Source organism: Falco cherrug, chromosome 7, assembly GCF_023634085.1.
Source record: "Falco cherrug isolate bFalChe1 chromosome 7, bFalChe1.pri, whole genome shotgun sequence".
In the NCBI taxonomy this organism is placed as follows: Eukaryota; Metazoa; Chordata; class Aves; order Falconiformes; family Falconidae; genus Falco; species Falco cherrug.
The window spans coordinates 41,030,843-41,043,717 of NC_073703.1; the positions used below are offsets into that span (position 1 = coordinate 41,030,843).

A 12,875-nucleotide genomic window follows, 5' to 3' on the forward strand; every position below is an offset into this window, starting at 1 on the left:
TGCTAGTATTTCACTTACTCTGAATATTGAAAATATGCGTGTAGAGCATTCTGACTGGCACACCAATGTCATGCCTATGTTTTACAGTGATGAGGCAGGCATGCCAGTCATCAGGAGTGTTCTTTTCTGAAAACTTCCCAATGCAGCAGTTTCTTGACATCTGCAATGGGCAACTTCTGCTACACGTTGTGTTTTAGGTTACAGAGAAGAGCCTGCTGAACTGCTGATAGGCATGGTGGTATCTTTTTCTGGGACTTGAGGGAAGAACTGAGTCTACCTGTTGTTCAACAGTGTCAGTTTGTTCCTTGTCTTAGCTTAGCTGTGATGAGGCAAGCAAATCTCAGCTGAGAATCCTGAGGAACCTTATGGATCTTCTGTACCTTTCCAGCTCTTTTTTTTTTAATTTTTTTTTTCTTTCCCCCCTCTAGATTCCACCCTGAGCCTGATGGCGCTGGTAGGAAAGGCCCTTTAATGTGTAGGCCAGTAAGCTATAGTAAGGTATGACAACACAGCCCCCACCCCCACAAGTTCTAACAAGTGGGTCAAATCGGGAAAACTTTTTTCTGGAATTTTCTACAGGGAAATAGGCCTGAAAAAATGATTAAAAAAAAATAAAATAGTTCAAGATGCCATTATCTTCTTGTTCATTGTGGAGGAATGAGATAAGGCATGGCTATCAAGCTTGAGTTTCGAAGTGGTCCATCCCTCGCTGGGTAGTAACGTGAAGCATACAGAGTTCTCCAGAAAGTCAAAGTGTAAAATCAATAAAAGGTTCTGCTTCAGAGACAGGTGGCCAGATTTTTTGCCAGTAGGGGAACATCACCTACTTAGCATAGATTTTCAGTACAGCATATTAGCGATGGTGTTGAAATATAAACCATAAAAAAACATAAAGATCCTTTTAGTTTTTTAAATTTAGGCTACTCAGAATGAAGCAACGACTGGGTTCTTTTTGCCCCCCCCCCCGAAGGAACATCAGGCTTGACTTAAAAAGAGAAATTAACTTTAGTAAAGCTATAACATCAAGGCACAAATTTTTAGGATAGTTACCATTTGTCTTTCAGACAATCTTCAGTGGTCACACTATAGGAATTGAAAGGAGAATATCTCTACGTCTGTCTGAAGAAGAGTTTACAGGTACTGGTTTCTCATTTCCTCATAAGAATAAATGTGTGTCGTAATTGTATAAATAGAGCTAAGATATGTATATGGTTAGCAGCTATTCTTCTTAAGTAAAACCATACATAAAAAGGAATTTGAGTAAAAACTGAGGGGACCAAGTTTTTGAATACACATACCCTGAAAAGGGGTAGTAACAAAGCTAATCATAACTTAGTGACCAGAAAAAAACACAGAGAAGCAGATTTGCTGCTTGGCTGGGCTTCCCTTAACACTTCTGCTAGAGTCCAGGTGCAGGTTCTGTTCCTTAGAGGAAATCTCCATGTCAGTGGACACAGGCAGTACTGACATGTAAGTGGGTTTTATTTTTCTCATAGCTGTGATTATGTCCTTCCTTATTGTAGAATGTGAACAATACTTTCATTCTGGTGAATCAAATAACTGAGGACCTTCCTTATGTTATGAAAACAATATAATTTACTTTTCAGCTTAATCACCTCCACTTACCTGGCTTATACTCTCTCCCTTTTTTTTATATATATTTTATTGGAAGCCTCATGCTAACTCTTAAATGGAAGTAATTTTCTTCTGTTAACTTGAAAATTTCCTGTAGTTTTGAGTTCCTGTTGAGCTCCCACTGAAGTCACTGGGAAGACATCCACTTGGGCTCTGTAATTCATGTGCATTTGAACTTAATGCAAAAGTCCTTCAGCCATAATATGTGTAAATTCCAGATGTCAAGTAAAAGTTGAGAAACGCAATGATGTGCAAAGGCAGCCTCTTCTGTTTTGCTTCTATTTTTTCAGGCTCTTTAGGTAAAAAGGGTGGCACATTCACCAGCTACCTATTTTTGAGATAGCCCACCTCTTGAGGCAAATAGCCAACTGCTTGCTCCATTTTCTTTTGCCATATGGGCAAGATTTAGAGGGGAGGAACAAGGGCCGTCTTCCTCAGAGCTTTTATTGACATCTAGGATGCTTCAGCTAAATTCAGATTAGCTGCATCTGGGCCAGCTCCCACCCATTGCCTCTGTTGTCAGCGGAGCCATGTCAGCAGCAGTGGGGCACCGCTGGGTTTTCATACCCTTGGATCATCCTTTCAAAATGAGATGAATGAGAGAAAGGCTCCTTCCTCCCCATCTGGGGCTGGCACCCAGCTGATAAAATGGGTCCCACACGGTAGCTTGAAGCTGGAAGTCTTCATTCAGGGGAAGTGATGGGTCCAGAAGAGATTTCATGTAGCTGCAGCACGGCCAGGGAGTCAGTAGTTACTCCAGGGTCACACTTGTCTCTTTGCTGAGGTGAGGATGATCATGATCCCCTCTTCTTTACTGCCACATGTCCTGAAGCAGGGGATTGAGTATGAACTGCTGCAGCTGTTCCAGTCTTTGTAATAACCTGGTGCTAAGTTTGCAGCCTTTACTTGCCTAACTGTGAAGCTCTGAGCTCCATGAGGGGATTGCAGAACCACCAACCCAGTCCTCAGCTATATATATTTTAAGAAAGCAGTTTTCACAGAAGTACTTGAGTGTCACTTTGGCATCAATTTTAGGGTAAGGTTTTTAACTTTGTTTTATAAATGAGAATAAGTAACATAGAGGAGCAGTGCTATGGTTGTACAAGCTGCCAATTTCACAGCTACCAGCGTTAGCACAAGTACCAGTGAACACAGATATCGTTAAGCATAGGTATCTCTTTCAATGTTCTTATACCACAGCCACCTACACCAGTCACTTTTGCTGTCATGTATTCAACCTCCAGTACCCTGAATTTAGGCAAGACCCTGGTGTCAGAACAAAACCCTCCCTGATTTTAGTGGAGCCTCAGTATCTTGATAGCCCTATTCTCACACATCTGTAGCAATTAATACAGTATTTTGCAGCACCAGTTTTAAGAAATTATTGCTTTCAGGGTGATTCTGTCTGAAATAGCAGGGCATTATGGTCCTGCCAGCAACGTTCACCACCTTCCTCCTAGCTTTACATAGTGCATGTGCTCCTGGTACAAGAGATCTCGTTATACAAACGAGCATGGCACAGGCAGCTGCCCCCCTTGTCTGGCCAAGTGGCTGCTGTGCAGGGCCATGCCAGCAAAAACCTCACTTAAAACAAGGGCAGAAGTTCCCAGGACTGTGCCTCAACCACGGTGTTGAAGTTGCTGGTGGTGAATATGGGAACAGATCTATGGAAGATGTAGTAACCAATTTTTTGTGGACCAGATGCCTTTTCTGGGCTTTAAAAAGTTGCCCTGTCTGTGGAATCCATCAGCTCGAAGCATTCCTGCACTGAACACTACTTGCCCTGAATTCCCAAGGAGTGCCCCCGTCCCCAGCAGGTACAGCAAGGCAGAAGAGAAGGGCAGTTCAGACCTTCCTGACCCACCTTGCAGAGCCTTGATTACAGAGCAAGCACACATCCTTGTGCGCGTGCATCGCAAGGGTACTCCTTATTTTATGTAACATTTAGTTGCGAGTCACTTAAGTTAACATAAAATAACCACATAGCAACTTCTGTGGAAGGTTTCTTGTAAAGGAACATTGGTTTATTGGCAGTTTAGCTAAGGTGAAGAGTTACTTCATGCAGTAGCTAAATAAATTGCAACAGAGCCTATGGCACATGGGCTACAGGAACTAAACTAAATGTGAGTACATAGTCCATGCTAGATATATAGCAACTGCTTTTTGTGTAGGATATGGTGTGTTGATGGGTGTCAGGAAATCCCAGAAACTACGGTGACTGTACCAGGCAGTGGTGGGGGACCTACATAAACACCTGAGATGTATCAACAATTAGAGAAAGTTGTAGGCTGGAAATATTTCGGAAGAAATGCCAAGATCAGAGACACTTAAATGTACAGAGGAAAGGAACAGACCTGGGCAACTCTGCTCACAAATCAGCTCCCCTGAGAGGGGTGAGCATTGTGAAGGAGGGCTGGGCAGTGGTGGAAACAGGCAGAGCCAAAGTTTGCTTATTCCAGCATCAAGTTCTAAGGTGATAGTGGGACATGCAGGAGGGACTGGGAAAAAGAGACCAACTGAACCAGAGCCTTGCAAGGAGTAAAGGTTGAGCTTGGTCACTGGGTACCGTGGAAGTCACCAGGTTTTGCCACTTCCAACAAACTTTAGACCTCTGAGGTCTAAAACAAGTCCTGTGGAGTTTGTGACTGCTTGGACCCCTGTGAGGACTCCATGTCTTAACTGCAATAGTGAAAACTGCCTTGCATCCAAAGCAGGCTTGTGGTGAGAAGTGCTGCAATTTGTCTGCTGTGCCAGCAGCAAAGGTACAGGCCCTGTGCCAGCCATGCTACAGACAGCCTGCACAGTAGGGTTGCATTTGCTAGGTGGGAAACTGGTTTTGCTGTTAAGAGATAAGACTGTAGTTATGACCTGGCATCACTCAGCTTAAAATCCCCTTCTGTTTTTCACCTCATTGTGATCACTCACGTTGAGAGCATCATTTGCTCATCCCCCACATTGGCACAGTCTTCTGTCTGCTTTGAAAAAGCATCTCGACCCTGAGCGTTCACCGGGACGATATGTCTCAAACTAAAGAGAAGCAATTGCAGCTTAAGGTTTCGGCTCTCTGGTACAAGAGAAACAATAATAGGTAGGAGTAAGCTCATCAGTGATGATTTTCAGGGGACGGCTTTAAGCTTTTGATGGATTTCCTAGTAAAGCTAAATCTAATCTAATGTTCGGAAGTTGATTCCTTGCTATGATCAAAGAGGTTCTGAGAAGGCCCTGAGTGAGCCCAGCTGGAGAGATTTGGGGCTGGCATGAAGCCACAGGAGACCAGGAATTGTGGCAAGCATGAAGAAGCAGATAAAGCTGCAGTTGTAGTCAACTGAGGAACACAATTGTTTTTCAGGGCTGTAGGTAACAGCAGTATTTGACAGCCAAGTTCTAACTGGGTCAATGGCATAGCCATAAATCCATGCATCTGCCTGATTTTTTCTAATATTGCAGTATTTTTGGACAATTTCACCCAGCTGCCCACCGCAGAGGTCTCTAGTCGCTGGGCTCCCGTTGTCCCATGGCTTCCTGGAAGCACAGCTGGAGTTAGCTTTGGGGAATCTGGGCAATGCAGCGTGGCGATACTGGAGATGGAGCCTTTAAGCCTTCAGCTTGACTCCCTCAGCAGCCAGGGGCTGCACCACCAGAGGCTCATCCCTTTCCCTGACCCACTGCCTGAGGGCTGGCGCCCAACGCTGCAGCCTGGCCGTACGGCTGGGACTGCTCATCAGTGATGGTTACTGCAAGAACACCCCGCATCAGCGCATACTCTGCCACAGCTGCCTACACACCTCCCTCACCTGCAACTGGGGTTATGCCTTTTATATGATGCTCCTGAGACTTCGGTATCATTTTCTCCGCTCCCCGTCCCCAGCCATCTCTCTCAACTGTCAGTGTTTATAACCGCTGTGCACAATTACTCTCCTCTCCAACCCCTGCTCCACCCCAGAGGCAGCTGTATTTCCACAGCGAATGAAGCAATTCCTGTATGTATGATTTTTAAAGTACTTTGGGACCCTTTGGGAGAGAAGGTGCTATTGTACAAGTACAAGATATTATTAAAACAGGAATCTGCGTAATGGGTGATAAATTTTGATACTGTATGTTTAATATAATATGACGGTTGTAAATCCAGTGAATTACCATAGGTATTTGCTGTGCAGTGTGTTTATGAATTGTTTGGGCAGGTGTTTTTCAAGTCCCAGCTTTTCACACGAAATGTGAATTATAGGACAGTTTAATAATAGTTCATACTAGACTCCAATATGCCACAATTAGCTGCAGAAATATTATCACTTGATGGCTGAGCTTGGTTGCTGATTAAATTCATGTATAAGAAGGTAAATGAAAAAAGCAGCACAGAGAAAAGAGATCTGCAGAAGGAAAATTTTTGATCTGTCTTTGATCTCTTACAAGCAAATATCTTTTGAAGCTGCAGAAATCTATAGGTTTGGTATTGTCCAACTGCATTATACATGTGCTTTCAAAGGGGTTAAAAGCAGTTTATTTTGATTGGAATAATGAAATAGTTCTTTAAAAGTTTATATTCAATAGTTATACTACTAATATTTATTGATGTGAAGGGATATCTGTACTGCACATGTTATTTGAATCAAACCTTGCTAGGTAGTTTTTAAATCAGATCCAAAATAATGTAATTCAGGATTACATAGGGTCGGAATTTCTTATTTTTATTTTTTACTGACTTCCACATAAAACAGACTTATAAGACCTTGAAAAAATGTTTCCCTTCTCTGAAGAAGAGAGAAGTGCTCTATTTCACTTTTCCATCTGCTTTTGTACTATGAGCTGAATCTCATCCTGAGCTGACATTGCACCAAACAGCACAGCAGTAAACTACCTAGAGGTAGGGCTGGGTAGAGGTTTTAAAACTTAGTGACTGAAGAACACATCTTCTCCATCACTGTAGAATTTTCTGACTGTAAGTTGGGCTGTCTTTAGTTTTATTAAAGCCTATCAGTGTCCTTTGGGCTGTGAAGCCCTTTGCTTTTCTTGTAGGCGTTTGCAGCTCCCAGGGGTTTGCTGTGACTTACGCAGCTCCGTAGCCATCGCTGACACCTTCCAGCCAAGCGAGGCTCTGGGCTGGGTTTTGGAGGTGCTGTGCTCCCACCACTCCAGCTGACATCCAGGGCGGCTGAAGGTGCTGGGCATCACCAGCTGCCTCTCCAAGCCCTGTCCCACCATGGCTCGTGCCTCCCTGAGCACCTGGGAGCAGGCCCATCATTGGGCATAGCTGAACCTCACCAGTGCAACGCTATGAGCTGGTAGCTCGGCTGGAGGTTTAGTTAAACATTTTCCTTCCCCTTGACTGGCGTGAGGAAGGCGTCTGCAGCCCACCCCCCTCCCCGCGCCGTGGCTTGTGTATGTGTAAAAGCTGCCCTTGGCCCCAGATGATATGTTTGCATTTCATAATTAATGCTGAACTCGACTTGAGGCAGATACAAAAGGACGATTTTTTAAACAGATGTTGCAGGTCACTTGTAAGTTATTTGTCAAATAAGTTTCAGAGCGCAAGCCGCTGCTTTTGCCATTGTAACCAAAGGCGTATGCTGTTCAGCAGCAGTAATTACAAAGCCAGGGCAACGCAGGGAAAATTCATCTTATTTAAAAGTGTTTTAGTGTCACCAAACAGCTTGCTATGCCATTAGGCAAGTTTTGCTAGACACGTTTAAGTTGAGGGTTTTAATTTGTTTGAAGTATTCTCTAAAACAGAATTATGTTGGAGTTTACATAAAATGAGAGAATGACATGAAAAGTTTTAACTTAAGCAGCAAAATATAAAGGCTAATCTTATTTAAAAGTAATATGTGTGTCTTGATTGAGTGCCCAGATACACTCAACTGGGACATTTTAGTGGAATCGGTTCTAAGCTGTTACACTGAGTTATACAGAGTAGGTTTTCCTGAGCTCACATTGCCAGACCTGAAATACTCTTGTGGCTGCATTTAATAAAGAAACGAAAGTCTTGGGTAAGGGGATATGATTTTTTATGACAGAAGGAATGCAAATAACTTTTAGTCTCATTGCCTAGACCGGGTTTGGTCTGATTTGATGGAGTTTAATAATGACTTATAACCTGTGCTGACAATGTGCAGACCCGCACAACGTCATTTAACTCATTTATTCTGCTTGCTGTAAAAACAAAGAGATGGCAAATAAATATATGGAAAGTTCATTGTTTGTCAGAGGGCCCAAGCCAAAAGTTTTCAGTGACCTTTTAAAATATGGTCCCAGGCTAGTACTAAAATGTCTGTCACTCAGCGCACACACTTGCACAATTTGGCCTTTTAACCCGTGCATCTTGTTTTTCTCTCTTTCAACTGGTTGTATGAATTTCAAATCAGCTGCAGCTATTTAAGTTTTTGCATTGGAGGATTACTGTAAATTGCAGTCTGACAATTACAATGTACAGCGCACAGGAGAGTTATTAATGGATAGGCCTACTGATGGCCTTTCAGCGCTGACGAGGGCCTGGTGTTCCTCACCCATAATTAGATCCAGTGGTTGGGGTCTGTGCAGATGAGGCAGAGGAGGGGGTCGGCCATGGAGCGCCGCTTTATCAGAGGAAGATATCAATTGATCAGAGATAGTTACTATCGGCAACGTCTAAATCTCTAATTCACCTTCTTCTTAATGACTTGTATTGGCTTAAGAAGCTAAGTTATTTGACAGCACGGAGCTCGGCTGACAAAGCCGCGCAGGTGGTTTTAATAGAGGATTTCTGTTGCTTGAGATTTCACTAAAGACAGAGCAACAGTTCAACAGACACAACAGAGGCCAGTAAAAACCCCGGCCCACTGCTCTGCTCACCGAGGATACCAGCGGGGCTCAGGCTGCAGCGAGCTGCTGCTCCCATTGCTGCGGCACTTTTTCCCTTTGCAAACCCCGCACAAGGGTTTTCTCTGAGGCTGCAGTATTTATTTTAAGGAATTAACCTTATGTGGGCATAAATTATACTCGACAATGAAAACCCTTTGCGGGGAGGGGGGTGGTATTTATTGGGTTTTTTACTTCCCCTTGAAAAAACATTTTCCAGAACATAATGCTCCTGAAAAATTAAATACACTTTTTAGGATTAAGAGAGAGTCCAATGCACAGGAAGAACCAGTAAGGTTTGTAAAGGTTGAAGACGATGGTCATTGACCATTGATAAACCCAGAAAATAAACTGACTGTAAGCCAAGTGCTTAGATTAGATGTGGCATCATGAACAAAAATTTCAGCTTTTTAATGAAGTCACCCAAGAAGCAACAGTTTTGTGCTTAGATTATCACAGTGTAAATCCAATAAGAGATGGGCACCTAACTCCCCAAGGCGCTGCTGATCCAGCCCTGGTCCTTTCTAGAAGGATTACAACCACCTGCCCAGAATTTTTCCGTGCAGTAAAGCTTGTAGCCAATCTGATGCTCTCAGTATGTCCCAGAGGTTTTTTATTATTATTATTCAGATTATGTATACCCATGGCAAATATAGATTTGGGTCTGTTAAGGCTTTTTTGCAGGGTAAACATTTGTTTAAAATCTTGTTCCAATCTCTTAACACATATGGAAGTAAAATCTAATTGAGTAGATCACTGGCACAGGCAGAACTTTTCTGTTGTTGTTCTTGAGGGAGAGCTCAACAGAAAAGCAGGTCTGTGAGACTTTGCATTTTAGCCTTGAATGGAAACATATTTATCAGTACAAAGCGTGCTTTTTAAACCATTCTGGAACTAGCAAAATTGACGGACCTGTTTTCTGGTTTCACTGCTAGGTTTGTGACCTCACTCTGGTACCACTTCTGGGTTCATCTCATGGTTTTTACTTGTGAGCGCTAATTTGCCGTTTGTACTTCCACTGAACTTGCGACCCATCTCTGCGTGTGATGACTTCGCAGCTCCTAGGTGAGGGACCACTGACCTGAAGTGTTGAGAATAAACACTGTGCACCTGTAGCGTGCTGTGGTCTCAAGATCTCAAAGTGCCTTTGAAATTTGCTAATAACAGTTTATAAAGCCTTGAATGTTATCCCTGTCAGAGGAGAAAACAAAGGCAAGGCAAAATAAGTAACTCTCCCAAAAGCAACAGATTGTTAAATAGTTCATGAAGTGAATTTCCCAGCCAGGGATATAGACTGAGCCACATCACGGATTGAAATCCTGATCCTTTCATGCTGATGGTGAGAGTCCCATTGGGTTCAGTCTTGTCACGAGCTCACTGGCATGTTTTTTGCTTTACGTGAGGAGAGCAACCGAGGAGCCCAAGCCACAGATGAGTTACCACTTAATTATATATAAACTTTCCTCATTAAAATGAGAGCTGTCATTTTGGAGCTGACTGGGCTAGCTAGCTGGGGTGTCAGTGTCACCCTGAATTTAATATGGATGTACCAGCAGAAACCTAACTGGAGAATGGTGCTGAGTTGGAGGGCTGCTGCTCTGTACTGTGAAGCAAACCGAAAGCATGGTGATAGCAGTTGTCTTCAACCCAAAATGTACCTGTTCTGCCATGGATAACGAGGGATGCCAAACAAGTCCTTTTTGGAACAGGAGTGTTAGTCAGCTTCTTGTTATAAAACAATTTTTTATTTTGTAGTTGCATGTGCTTATGACCTTAGACTTCTGCTTTTTTGTGTTTGAAGTTACATTGTGCAGGGGAAGGTTTCTTCACTTACGTTAGTAGCATAACCTGCACAGTGAAAAGCTGTTACTGACATCTTTGGATGCTATTATTTATCCACAGATTACTAGCAGTGGTGGGGCCAATAAGCAATATGGCTCTACAAGATCCCAGTGTACCACAGGAAGGTGTTTTCCTCCTATCCCACGTCTTGTGTGAGCAGCCAGGTATGGGTGCTGGGGCTGGCCTGAGTCTCCGCCGTGCTGTCTGCAGCTACATGCCAAATCAGCAAAAGTTAAACTTCTCACTGAGGAAGACTTTGGAACTACGAATCAACCACAATCCTTTCTCTTGCTGTAAGTCTGTCTTTTTTATTATTTAATTTTCTTTTAGGTATGGATTGGAATGTTTCAATTACTTTATTTTACTTTACCTGTGTTCAAGGACTTGCCAAAAGAATCGTTTTGGATGCAAAGAGCAAACCTTGATTGCTCAGCCCTTAAAGGTGACAGTTTTGGCATGTTTGGAGGGTTTAAAGCAGGGGGACCACGTTCTTTGCTTTTGTAAAAAGGGTAACCTCTGCTGACTCAGTCAAGCTCTGTTCATTTAGACAGAGAAGATAGGGCCCAACCGTTTGCTCTGTAATGGTTTCCATAAGACACATCTCAGCTCAGTCCCCATAACAGTCTGTGTGGTGTGAATAATCGCCAAGCTGGTTGCAGTTTTGAGCAAGCCTGTTTGCACCATGATCTGATCAGCTGAGTTTTGCAGAGAGACATCGCTGAGCCATTCTGTCACTCACAGCCGCATTGCTCTTGCAGTTCACGTCTTCCTATGGGGCAGCGTGACACAGGAGCTGCTGGTGTTACGTATTCTTCCCCCTTTCACTAGCCAACGATGGCTGTGCCCCACTATGTTGTATTTCAACTCAAGCATGCTTATTCCGTTCAATTACTTTGAAGGTAGTTGCTGTCCGGCTTAATGCCCATTATCTAATGACATTGGGGTAAGCTGGTCAAAAGAGGGTGCATGGTGGGTGACCTTATTCTACCAGTGTGCCCAGGAACCAAGACCAAAATATGATTTTTTTGTGCATTGGAGCGTGTATCTATACCTCATGCTTCTTCACCAAATAAAAAAGTTTACTAATTCATTCTTTAGTGTATATATATATATATGTATATATATATACACTATAAATATGGGTGTATATGAATTGCTCATATATGACTTGCATGTCAAGCCATCTGACGACAAAGAAAACAACCAAGTCCACAGCTTCTGACATGAAGCACTGCTGTGAAAAGCATTATAATGAATAACTGACTTCTGTCTTAGTGGTGCCTTCATCTTTTTATTCCTTCTTAAAACAAAGTCTGTTTTGACTGCTTTGCTATGCTGTTAACAGACAAATACACTCAAAATGTTGGCAGTTATGTTCAAGGCTGGATTAATATAGGTTTGTTTTTCTACTAGCGTATCCAAAGGCAAATACTCCTACTGGACTCCACCCTTCAGCTGTGAAGCAGGTTGTAAATCAGTTCCTTTCTTGTTGTTTTTAAAGTAGTTTAGAGGCTTTAAAATGGTATTTAACATTATTACAGTCTGCTTGAATATTGTACAATTTCTAACTACTTCTTCATTTTCATATCCACTTTTCTGCCACTCAGAAGCTTCTAAAAAAACCAGTGCAGTCACCACTAATGCCAAGGTGTAGCAGAAGTGTTCTCAATGTCTGTTCTCCCCCAAGTATTTAGGTGTCATAATTTTTAGCTTGCTAAAAAAAGCCAGCATTTGCAGAAGGAAAGAATGAAGACCAGTTTTTCAAACTTTGTCCCTTCGTCTTTGAGGCTGGAACAGGTAAATTTGTCCTTGCTTCTTTCCCTAGGAAAGCTCCAGTAGGTGCACAGCCAGCGGTCCTTGTCCTCATGCTGCCCTCCTTAATGTAGCACTAAGACTATGGAAAAAACTTTCTGCATCTGGAAATATGGAAGGAAATGGCTACTGGATCAGGAGTCAGCAATTCTGATGCTAGCACACGTTCAGACACATCCATCAAGCAGTCCATGACCTGTGAAAATTAAATCCTGTAATACCCTTTTTCATTTGTTTCTGTTTTGAAATTGTGCTCTCTGGGTTTATTCTCTTTACTCAAAGTCAGAGCAGTGTAATCTGAATGCTGGAGAAAACTGTTTGAGCTGATCTTCTTAGATTCTTGACTGGTTCTAAAAATAGGGCCCTCCTATCCATTAAGATAAGACTGAAACACTGGTGACATTAAGCACAGCTAACAGCCTTGGTGTTCTGGTCTGCAAAAAAATGTCCATCCTGTCTAGTAGGCACATTGTGTCTGTCTGGTCTCTCAGACCTGGGTGAGAGGCTCCAGTCTATCAGGTGCCACCTCCCACCAAGTCCTAGCGGCTGCTGTCCCCAGCGGGAGGGACCCAGAGAACATATAATGTTCCAGAGCTCTTGTGATAAAGCTTGTGTACCTTGTGTACCCTGGAAGGCAAATCTGTTTCTACCTCACCTTGTCCTCTTCTGATTTCATGTCTCTGAAACCCCCTGTGCTGTTTGTTTTAATTTTCTTCGCCAGGCTTCCTTTACGTGGACTCCTGCTAGATCTCACG

At 42.9% G+C, this 12,875-nt stretch overlaps 1 long non-coding RNA gene across 1 annotated transcript; it reads left to right on the top strand.

Annotated features, from left to right (window-relative positions):
• The first annotated feature begins 1,062 nt into the window (after positions 1-1,062).
• Positions 1,063-12,329, top strand: LOC114015757 (uncharacterized). The gene is made up of 4 exons (XR_003559865.2): positions 1,063-1,137; positions 9,402-9,531; positions 10,369-10,601; positions 12,134-12,329. It is a non-coding gene; the product is annotated as an uncharacterized LOC114015757 (long non-coding RNA).
• The last annotated feature ends 546 nt before the right edge of the window (positions 12,330-12,875 follow it).